Below are 12,654 nucleotides of genomic sequence, written 5' to 3'. Positions count from 1 at the left end.
AGCTATAAGCTTAAATAGACTTAAACTTAACCCATGGGAATGTAGGGGAGTCTTAGGGAATGCAAAGACTTAAACCATTGGGAAGGTAGGTTAGTTGTAGGAAATATAAAGACTTGACTTAACCTTTGGAAATGTTGGGGAGTCCGAGAAGGAACTAAATTGGACGTAAATGCGATTTTGAGATTTAGTCCTCGAATGGCTAAAATCTATCTTATGTTACAGCAAAGCAGTGTGTTTAAACCTGGACGTTACGCTGTTTTCAGAAAGGTATCATGGGCTCAAAATGGAGCTCGTCTGGCAAATATGTAATTTCTCCCTGCATCCTTTTGTCTTCCTTCAATACATTTTTTCTTCTATCCACTTGGTCATTTGTTCTACATAACTATCTCGAAAAATCATCGTCATAGAACATGCATTTTCCCTCACTTATAACTTATTTATGGATAGAAAATAAACAATTATGGTTCTTCAATCTTCGAATGCTGGTGTTTCTTGGACATCAAGCAAATAAGAGGAAATCATTCAAACAAATAAGGAGAAGAAACTTCCAAAACCTACAAATGATTGTTATAAATGATTAAAACAATCATCAATCCATAAGCATCCATACAATGAACATAAGAACGAAATAAATTATAAATCTTGATGGTGAGGTGGAGTATGCAGCGTTTGGTGGAGTCGTATGGGTGGTAGAATTGTTAAGATAACATATGCAGGTGGGATGATCATCATTTGGAAAGTAGTAGGGATTTATGGAGTATTCAGTCTCAGCTATAGTGAGCACGAAGAGGAAGACACCAACAATGAGGGAAATAATAGCCCATGGATTCCTGAAATAAGTGTGAACGAGAATGGTGCACCACACGTTCCAAGGCTTATTGCAGTAGTGAATCGTGATACACTTTCTTATGCACCGCGTTAAAGCTGCTGTCTGGATCAAGCGTTATGTCCTTAGAAAGTGAGTTGAAAAGATTCGCAATTGCATTGTCACTTCCCAGGGTGTTTTGGATGATACATTTTGCATGTAGGAGAGCAACATCTCCGGCATTGTCTATGATGTTGTCCAAGAAAAACATATATGATGTGACCTTGTTGCCTGCCCCAACATGGAAGCGCTCAAGCACTATCAGATTCAAGAACATGGACTCAATGGTGTCATCCATAACGACGGTTGAGAGCATGAGGACTCCCTGGCGAGTGAGATGTCTTTGAGGCTAGTAGTTTTGTTTTTCTTGAATCTGATCTCGGCTTCATTGAGCTCTGTTGCTGACCAGATGATTTCATCGTGACGGTTCAGTTTGTAATCTGCAGTGACCTGTTTTGCAATAGGGCTCTCCCTGAAGCTAGCTCTTCCTATACACATCCAATGAATGCATGCATTGTCCCATGCTTGAGGCTGTTGCACTGGGGGAGTAGAACTCGATTAGGAGTTTGATCACAAACCCTTCATCTTGTCGAAAACAAATAGAGATTATTGCGCAACGAAAAACATCAACATAGAATGCAGAGTAATACCTATTAGAACTCGAGCATTTGACATATGATACAGACTCATGTGTTAGAACGTTAACATCTAATGCAAAATCAATTGCGAGGTTCAAGATTATATTAAATTATTATGCAACACTTAATTTCCTAACGTGAGATTGAAACTCTCAACATTAATGACTCTTATGCCTTAGTGTAATTGCTCAACAACTGCAACCAGCTTGTCAAGAACCAGCATGGGCAGGGCAACTGATTCTTAAGCATTTACATGTCACACTTGATGTATGACATGATATGGAGCTTCCCCTGATTGCTGAAGATGTGATCATTAGGAGCATAATCATCCATTAAATGAAAAGCAACCTGCATGACTTCCAACATGAAACAGCCATCCAGAATCGTTAGCTGCAAGAATCTATCTGTATCATCTCTCCACTCAGGAGCAAGCTGATTTTACGAGTACTTCAAATCCTGCACCACCTCAGCCAGCACGTTGATGAACAACTCAACAGGTAAATAAAAGTGTTTAGGGTTTGAATTGTGTTATGTTATTTTTCTCCTTCGAGGAGGCTAAATATAAGATACAACTTGTAATACAAGTAATATTAAAAGAATTATAACCAAACTAGGAAACAAAATTATATTCCTAATCTAATTTGGACTCACGCCAACACTCCCTCTCAAGTTGGTACATAGATATGACCTAAACCCAACTCGTCGAGTGAGTCTTGAAATCTTCTTGCAGAAACTGCATGAGTTAGGATATCTGCCAATTGTTCTTCTGTCTTCACAAACAAAATGTCAACCAACTTAACATCCAACTTTTCTTTGATAAAATGTCTATCCACCTCAACATGCTTGGTCCTATCATGCTGCATCAGATTGTTAGCTATCTCCCATGCTGCTTGATTATCACAGTACAACAACATAGAACCTTTTGGTTTAAACCCTATCTTAGTGACTAGAATCCGAAGCCATAGAAGCTCACAAATACTGTATCATTCCTCTGTACTCAGCCTCGGCTGAAGACCTTGCCACCACATTTTGCTTCTTACTTCTCTATGTCACAAGATTACCAGCTATAAATGTGAAGTATCCCAATGTAGATCGCTGATCAATAATATTTCCAGCCCAATCTGCATCGGCATACCCTTTCACCTTCATATGCCCATGCTTTCTATACATTAACTTTTTTCCTGGAACTCCTTTTAAGTAACTCAAAATCTGCATTACTGCTGCCATATGATCTTCACTATGAGCATGCATAAATTGACTCACCACACTTACTACATAAGCAATATCTGGCCTTGTACGCGACAAGTAAATCAACCGCCTTACCAATCTTTGATACCTTTCTTTATTCACTAGGACTTGATCCTGATAAATTGCTAGATGATAATTCTGCACAATAGGTGTATCCACTGGTTTACACCCTAACATACCAGTTTCAGACAAAAGATCCAATACATACTTTATTTGAGATAAGTATATTCTTTCCTGAGACCTAGCCACTTCAATTCCCAAAAAATATTTAAGTCCTCTAAGATCTTTGATCTCAAACTCAGAAGACAAATGCCCTTGCTGACGTTCAATTTCCATCGTATCATCACATGTGACAATCATATCATTTACATATATGATAAGCAGAGTTACCTTGCCATCCTTACGTTTGATGAACAATGTATGGTTTGCGTTTCCCTGTCGATACCCATACTTCTTCATTGCCTGGGTGAATCGCCCAAACCACATTCTGGGTGACTGTTTAAGATCATACAGTGCCTTCCGAAGTCTACACATTTTCTCATTGGAGTTCGCAGAGCCATAACCTGGTGGAATCTCCATGTACACCTCTTCCTCTAAATCACCATGTGGAAAAGCATTTTTAACATTGTTGGTACCACACATATTGGGCCTCAGACCTTGATACATTGGGCCTCAACATTTGGGCCTCATTACCCAGCCCATAATTATGTAAAAGGAGGAGCCCCTTATTCTATAGAAATGGACTCCCCCTTACAAATCGGACTCTGTGAACCCAACAGAGGGTAAAACCCTCACAAACACAACAACACTATTTCTCTGGGGGACTCCCCCTCACACTTGTAATCCATACATACAATTATAGAGAAATACAATCAACATCAATGTGGACGTAGCCCAAACATTGGGGTGAACCACGATACATCTTGTGTTCTTTACTTTCTTGCAGATTCAAGGTCGGATTTACGTTGTTCCAAGACCTTCCAGTTTTGTGCATCAACATTTGGTGCCATCTGTGAGAATCGACACAAAAAGCTATGTCGGTTCTCTTTCATTTGTTTTATCTCACCACCGTGAGACCTCACCACACTCCACCGTGAATCTGTACAACCCGAGATCCTACTTGATCTGCAACCATGGATTTCAGAGAAACCAGAATCTACAGACGCCACAAAGCCACCAACCAGTTTATCCTCCTCAACGGTCCACCTAAACGAGAAGGCACTAACAAAACCAAGGCTGAGGATGCATTGTTATCATCGTTGGAGGAGACATCGTCATCATCTCAGTCACGCAAGAAATCAACAGCAAACCCGAATATAACTTCCACCAGCTCGTTGATCTTTGATGATTCTGAAATTGCAGAAAAATGGCGGAGGATGAGGAGCCGAAGAAGAGAAGGGTGGTGGTGGAATCCCTCGGATGGCTGACGGAGTCCTTAATTATGCCGAATAAGCACTGTGTCACCAGCGGCGTCGAAGCCTCCTCAATCATGGAGCTCAAAGCCCAACTCTATCAGTCCCAAGAAGAATCAAAGAAGTCTAAAGAACTCTCCGACGCAGATGATTCCCTCTCTCTTTCTCTACCCTGACTTACTGACACTACAAGTTTTCTGTTCCTGTAATTTAGGGCGTCGTGTGAGCCCAGCACCACCAGATCTTTCTTCCCCATTTTCAATGGCCAGCACTACTACTCACATTAGCAACTGCGAACACGAACCGCCGACGAAGCCGCTTGCATTCACCTCCTCTGTTTCCTTCAAGGCTTGCAAGAAGACCAATTTCTTCCGTCAGAATCTCCTGTGCCGCCTCCAATGACGATCACATCGTCACTCTCATGCACGGCTCCGATCCAGTCCGTGTTGAGCTCAACCGCCTCGAAAATGACATCCGAGATAAAGACAGGGAATTAGGAGATGCTGTGGCGGAAATTAAGTCTTTAAGAAATTCAGAGCACCTTAAAGAAATGGCGGTTAAAGAGGACAATAAGGTTGTGGATGAGGTGGTGAAGGAAGAAATGTTTGGGTTGTGAATTTGAATGAATCCGTGCTGGTGGTGGGTTTGGTCGGTGAAGTGGTGAAGATGGAGGTCCTCAGTATTAGAAAATGAAAAACATCGTACTAGAAGATGCCCACCAACTTTCATCATGCATGTTCCCACTTTTCTGAAAAAGTGACAGGAAAATGAGCAATTAATGCACAGCAGTCCAAGCTCTTTGTTGATTAAGGGAGTCAACTTGGCACGATAACAGCGCATAAGATGCTTACCAACTTTCATCATGCATGTTCCTACTTTTCTGAAAAAGCTACAGGAAAATGAGCAAGTGAGTGTATTTAAAGAGACTAATTTGCTGCATGATTTGAAGGTGGACGGTATGGAAAAGCTATGGATGTGTTTGCTGTAAAGCAAACATGCAAATTTTCAAAGATAAGACATTGAGCGTCATTCCCACCATGCCCATATCTCTCCTCTGCCACACTCAATCATCCATTCGCACTTATGGAAAACAATCACAAAGATAAGACTCTTATCTTTACAGCCCATACCCATTGTCATTGATGAATATTTTATTAAGTTGTCTTCTGCAAATTGGAGCAATTATTGAATAGTTATACTGATGTGTAAAGAAGGCAAAAAAAAAAAAAAAGGTATGTCCAGTAGTCCAAAATTATTCGGCAGCCTACCGCTATTATCACCAACCAGGTGATCAAAAGTACGTCCAGTACTCCAAAATTATTCGGAAGCCTGCCGTTATTATCACCCACCAGGTGATCAAAAGTACGTCCAGTACTCCAAAAATTATACATGAGCATTACTCATGTCAATTATACATAAACATTCATGAGCATCACTCATGTCAATCATACATAAACATTCATAAGCATTACTCATGCGCATCACTCACGTCAACATCCATGAGCATCACTCATGTCAAATCAACATAAACATTCATGAGTATCACTCATGTTAATCAGCTTCAAAAGCTTCATTTACAAAGCTCCGACTTCAAAAGCTTCATTTACAAAAGCTCCAGCTTCAAAGCTTCACCTACAAAGCTTCAGTGCATGGTATACAAAGACCGCCTCCAAACAACCGCCACTTCAGCCCATACATGGATTAAATTTGAAGTCTCCAGCCAACATACTCTATTGACTGAAGACATGGGGAACTACACTATATACCATATATTAGGCTTCCACAACTGGGCCTCATGAAAAATACTTGGGGGACTTAGCCCATTATTTATAGTGTACCATATATAGAGCACCCATTATTTATGTATTGAGGAACAAGCCTTTATTCTATAAAAGGGACTCCCTCACCATCATTAGAGAGCATCGTCGCCTGCTGAGCAACCGTCTCGCCGCGAGCATCACTCTAACCCAACCCATCACTTATGTATTGAGGAGCGAGCCCTTATTCTATAAAAAGGACTCCCTCACCATCATTATAGAGCATCGCCGCCTACTGAGCAACCGCCTCATCGCGAGCATCAACTCTAGCCTATCATTTATGTATTGAGGAGCGAGCATTTCTTCTATAAAAGTGACTCCCTCACCTTCATTAGAGAGAGACTCTTAGTCCATCACTTATGTATTGAGGAGCGAGCCCTTATTCTATAAAAGGGACTCTCTCATCTTCATTAGAGAGAAACTCTTAGCCTATCACTTATGTATTGAAGAGTGATCCCTTATTCTATAACATGGACTCCCTCACCATTATTAGAGAGCATCGCCGCCTGCTGAGCAATCACCTCGCCGCGAGCATCAACTCTAGCCCATCACTTATGTATTGAGAAGCGAGCCCTTATTTTATAAAAGGGACTCCCTCGCCATCATTAGAGAGCACCCATTATTCATATACTGAAGAGCGAGCCCTTATTCTATAAAAGGGACTCCCTCACCATCATTAGAGAGCATCGCCGCGAGCATGAACTTTAGCCCATCATTTATGTATTGATGAGCGAGCCCTTATTCTATAAAAGGGAACCCCTCACCTTCAACGCCACAAGTCGAGCCAACCAAGGCAACATAAACCACAAGCCGAGCAGCCTCGCAACATGTGCTACTTCTAGTTGAGCATCATTTCACATTGAGCACCGCCTCATATCGAGTATCAGTTCTAGACGACATCTAGTTATTTCGGCCTACACATGGACTGAATTTCAAGTCTCCAGCCAAAAGACTTTCTTGACTGAAGACTTGGGGGACTACTGTTGGTACCACACATATTGGGCCTCATTACCCAGCCCATAATTATGTAAAAGGATGAGCCCCTTATTCTATAAAAAAGGACTCATCCCCCCTCACAAATCGGACTAGGTGAACCCAACAGAGGGCAATACCCTTACAAACACAACAACACTCTCTTTCTTTAGGGGACTCCCCCTCACACTTATAATTCATACATACAGTTACAGAGAAATATAATCAACATCAGTGTGGATGTAACCCAAACATTGGGGTTTACGTTGTTCCAAGACCTTCTCGATTTATGCATCAACAAACATCAAACTGTCTCAGAGGCCAATCATGGTTCGCAGCAAGAGATAATAAAACTCTAATGGTATTCATCTTTGCAACAGGAGCAAAAGTCTCCTCATAATCAACCCCAAAGGTTTGGGTAAAACCTTTGGCCACTAACCTCGCCTTGTATATATCAATTATTCCATCTGCCTTATGTTTAATAGTGACCACCCACTTGCACCCCACTGATTTCTTTCCTTTGGGAAGTGGGACCACACTCCATGTATTATTCTTTTGTAGTGCTTCCATTTCAACTTGCATTGCTTTAATCCATTTCAAATCTTTCAAAGCTTCCTCTATTCTGGTGGGTATTTTGATGGTTTCCATTTGCTGAACAAATGCATAGTATTTTGGTGAAAGTTGATGAGTAGAGACATAGTTTGAAATGGAATACTGCACCTTTCTTTATGGAGAGTACCTATCTAGTGGCTTTCCTCGATTTTTTCAAGAGGCAAAATATAAGATGGTTCAATAATTTCCAAGTGAGTACTTACCTCGAGAATATCCATTGGATTATGGATTGACACTGGAGAAGTCTAAGAGGGGTTTTTACTAGGGTTGTTACTCGGACAGATACAAGATGGCCTATTTGGGCAATTCATCTCAGCAGGAAACCCATTTGGGCTATTGGCAGACACAAGAGAGGGCCCAAGCCCAGTATAGTTGTCGGCTGGTGCAATAGACGGCCAACATGGGCTGTCAGTAGCAAGTGGCCCACTAGGCGCTGGTCCATCACGGTTCTGTGGTCTATCCACAGGCCCACGTTCATTATCCTCTAATTCCAACCCGTGTCTTAGGCCTTCATTTGGGCAGTCAATACTTAAACCAGTAGGGATATCGAACCAGCCATAATCTTCACCTACATATATTTCCCCCTGAGGAGTATGGCTAAGAAGAAAAAATAATTCATCTTCAGAGAAGGTAACGTCCATAGTGACGTAGACATGTCAGGTAGGTGGATGATAACAACGATAACCCTTTTGTTGTGGACTGAATCTAATGAAAACACACTGTACAACACATGGATCAAGTTTGCTTCATTGATTTTTGTGAAGATGGACATATGCCATACAACCAAAAACTCAAGGTTCGAGATGAAGGGTGGATGGGAGCAAAGCATGATCGGCAAGCACGGTTAAAGGTGTTTTAAAAGAGAGAACATGCGATGGCATTCGATTCATGAGATAAATAGCATAGGTGACTACATCAGCCCAATATGTCTTGGGTGCACAACTACCAATAAGAAGGGCACGGGAAATCTCAAGTATGTGCCGATTTTTCCATTTGGCGACTCCATTTTGTTATGGGGTCTGAGGGCACAAAATTTCATGGAGAATGCCTTTTGCCGTAAAAATTTGAGAAAGTTCCCAATTAAGATACTCACCACCGTTGTCTGATCGAAGCACTTTAATAGGGAGTGAATATTGAGTACAAACCATGTGATAAAAACTTCTTAAGATACTACCCACATCACTTTTATTTTTCATGAGGTACAACCAAGTCATTCTGGTGCAATCATCAACAAATGTTACAAACCAACGCATACCATGCTGAGTAGTAACCGGAGATAGCCCCCACACATCAAAATGAATTAGCTCAAAAAGAATTGTTCTTCTATTCAAACTCGGGGGATAAGAAGCTCGATGACTTTTGGCTAATGACCAAACATTACACTTTAATGAAGAATTTGAAATATTACCAAATAATGACAAAAGTAATTTTCGCAAATAACCGAATGAAGCATGACCAAGACAACGATGAAGCAAAAATTTTGTCCTAGCTAAGAACAAGTAAGAACATTTGAATACATATGCAAACTATTAACACATTAAAGTAGGCATGCATTAAAAAACAATTCATAAAACCCATGACTTTCAAAGCCTGGTGAATGGTGAACCAAAAGACTCTTTAACAACATTAAAGAGAATGAAGAATTTAAAGATTCTTTACCCTTGAAGCTCATCCTTGTTTACACAAGGGATTCACCCAAGTGGAGGGCCTTCAAGTCACCTCCAAGCTCCTTGGATCTTGCTTGTGATTTCCTTTTCCTTTTGTGCTCTCTTGGTCCTTGAGGATGTGAGGAAAGGATCTCCAAAACACCAAAGGTTTGGTGTCTCTAAGTCTCCACACCAAGGGTGAGGTGTGAAGATGAAATGGATGACTTAGAGAAGAAAAGATTGCTAGATAAATCTCCTCTAAGTGGCCGGCCTCCTTGTTGAAAAAGAGAGAATAGGTTTCACCTCTTTTCTACAAGAAAAACCCTTATGAGAAAAATAGCTATAAAGTTGCTTTTATAACACTTTTCTTAGGTGAGTGGCAAACTTGCAATTAACCAAACCTTCACCCTCTCCTCATCATGGCCGGCCTATTTGTTGTGATTGGGCTTATTGCCCATTTTGTTTTAGTTGTCATACAACTTAAACATAATGGGCCTTGTGGACCAAAACACTTTTGGGCCCCGAAACCCAAAACCAACTTAAAAGCCCAATACGAACCTTTCGTAAAATTAATTAACTAATTAATTAATCTTGACCATTCTTCAATTAAACCATTTAATTGCATATCCATTTCATTTAATTTCTTCACTTTCATCCTTACTCGGTGTACGATCCATTAGGTTCCATTTAGCGAGGTAGTGGGCGATTGTTACTCTTAACGATCGATTGTGAATTGAAACCACATTTCAATTCTCCCTTAAAATTAGTGTTTGCTAATCATCAGGGCTTCCACAAACCATGAGTGACACCTAGCAGCATGTCATGGTTACCCAAGCTAAGTAGAATTGGTTGGAGAACCTATCCAGTTACAACTACAATGCAATACGGTCCTTCTCTAATACAATACTCTTAATCACATTGTTTAAGTGATAGTTTGTTTCATGTCTACTATCCAATGTGATACTTCTCCATATGATTCTTTTGAATAAGATTTGGAACAAACTTCCTAAGTCATATTCATATGCTTTGGCCAAAGACTCTCGAATCACATCTTAGAGTATTCTCCTTCCACCATGGAAGGTTAGAGATCCCTTGTTGTGCATTCATATGCCTACATGACTAGATAGCTTGACCCCAACAATGCCGTGGACACTCCAATGGAATGCCTTTGACATGATCAAAGGTCAATGACCTAACCATTAGACATCTATGATGCCTCAGGTCAAAGGACTACTTTGCATATTGCAACTATCGAGTTCTTACATGACATGTATGTTCGAACTCTCTTTTGATCGTAGTTCAGTGTACTCAATTACTCTTTCGAGCACCTATGTGTTTGTCTTAGTGTCCAACACCAAATGACTTGAAACTAGTCATACTCACACTTGAGTCGACATAACACATACTAACCTTAGCGGATTGTCAATGCCCAATTGGCAATCCTATGGCTAGGAACGTTTTAGGAATGAACATAAGAGAAAGGTCTCGATAATCTAACTTACTTAAATCACTTGTCTCTTAGATCAAATACATCCCTTGGATTCCCTTATTGCTTAAGCACATGATACAATAAATAGTGATTAACAATAAGCTTTGCCTTTCATTAAACATATAAAAGTTTAATACAATAAGTATTCCAAAAGCTATTACATCAAATGAGTGGCTTTGTGGGCATACTTCCAACAAACGATGCCACAACTGAATGGTCTTTAACTTCCCACTATCACGACCTTGAACTTGATGAACACGGCCCTGTGCAACATCATCACCATAGTACAACCCCCTTCTCTTACTACCACGCCAAATGATTGCCTGAGTTTGGATATCCTGAAGTAAACAGAAAGACGAAAACATTTGCACAACATAGTCTAATTGCTCGGTAACCTGCCCCACAGATAACAAATGGCTAGAGAGTAGGAGTGAGTGCAATTATACCCGCCCTTGTAACCGGGGCAACACCTCTATTAGCTGTGATAATACTATCCCGTGGTGGTGGTGTTGTTGAGTTAAATAAAGTACGATCATAAGTCATATGATTAGTGGCTCCGGAGTCAATAATCCAACCTATATCAAGATCAACATATGCAATCAAAGTTGTGCCGGAGTTACCTTGATCATCAGATTGCCCTTGAGAAGCAATCAAATTCAATAGAGATAGTTGTCGGCTCGGATTGTCTGGGTCCGAGTTCCACTCTTGATGAGTCTTCGCTGGTGGGCTAGATGGGCCCATGCCCAAGTTGCTGCCGACATCTTCAATTGCTTGCTACCCATTTAGATTTTAGGCTCCAGGTTCACATGCTTGCAACCCAATTGGGTTGTGGATTCCAGATGGACCTTGATGTCCAAATCCTGTGGGGTTCATAATTAGCCAGCCCGTGCTTCTTTTTGCTGGAGATTGGAACCAACGTTTGGTTGTCAGCCATGGAACCAATCTTTGCTTTAGATTTCTAGTTTTTGGTTTTTCCAATAGGTGGTGTCTCTTGCTTCGAGACACACGGTTTGGTAGTTTTGGTTTATATGTTTTTTGGGGGGGTTGTAACGGGTTTGGTGGTCTCTTGTTTTGAGACCTGGGTTTGGGGTTTTAACAGAGGTCTCTTGTTTCGAGACTTCTGAGCTTGGTTTCAATGGTTGTTACACAGCCAACGAAGAGAAGCACTGAAAACGGTAGTGAACGGGGATAAGATTTAGAGAAAGAGACAGGCCGAAACCTACTCTAATGCCAACATAAAAGTGTTTAGGGTTTGAATTGTGTTATGTTATTCTTCTCCTTCGAGGAGGCTAAATATAAGATACAACTTGTAATACAAGTAATATTAAAAGAATTATAACCAAACTAGGAAACAAAATTATATTCCTAATCTAATTTGGGCTCACACCAACACAGGTTTCTCACATCTTTTCAGAAAATGAAGAAGCACGTGGCGCTTGTGCTCCTCCATTGGATTCGAATAAAATGGTAAGGCCCGAAGGAGACCAGCTGGGGCTTGTAGGCCTTCATGCTAATATCTGTGATGCAGGCTGGCAGTCTGTATATCAACCCCTGCTCCAATGCTCCTCCTCTGTCGAAACATCCTGCATCTGATAGAGCTCTTTGTTAGCTTGAATAATCCATTTCTTGTCTGCCATCGCGATTGGCTGTTCCGCAGGCTGCAGACAACTGAATTTGTTCTGTTCCCTTATATATGCGGTCTCAAAAATCAGAATCAATATCTCAGGTGTTATTGTGTACAATGTTTCCAATCTTTTGATTCTTGCTTTACAAGCAAGATATTCACTCCGACAAGCTAGAGTGATTAGGAAGAAAGTGAGAGATTTATCCGTCTTAAAACATACCAGCCAACTGCAGTGTGATTCGTTTCCTCTCCAGAAGACGGTTTCTATTCGGTTTAATTACGGATTCACACACTTTTCCTTCTTAGGCTGCTGGCTTGCTATTTGCTCTAA

At 40.8% G+C, this 12,654-nt stretch overlaps 1 pseudogene; it reads right to left on the bottom strand.

Moving 5' to 3' along the window:
• Window positions 1-589: 589 nt before the first annotated feature.
• On the bottom strand, window positions 590-12,336 carry LOC126595226 (UPF0481 protein At3g47200-like; annotated as a pseudogene).
• Window positions 12,337-12,654: the final 318 nt, after the last annotated feature.

This window comes from Malus sylvestris, chromosome 13 (assembly GCF_916048215.2).
Source record: "Malus sylvestris chromosome 13, drMalSylv7.2, whole genome shotgun sequence".
Lineage (NCBI taxonomy): Eukaryota > Viridiplantae > Streptophyta > Magnoliopsida > Rosales > Rosaceae > Malus > Malus sylvestris.
The sequence above is the reverse complement of the archived record's forward strand: the minus strand, read 5'-3'. Positions and strand labels throughout refer to the sequence as shown.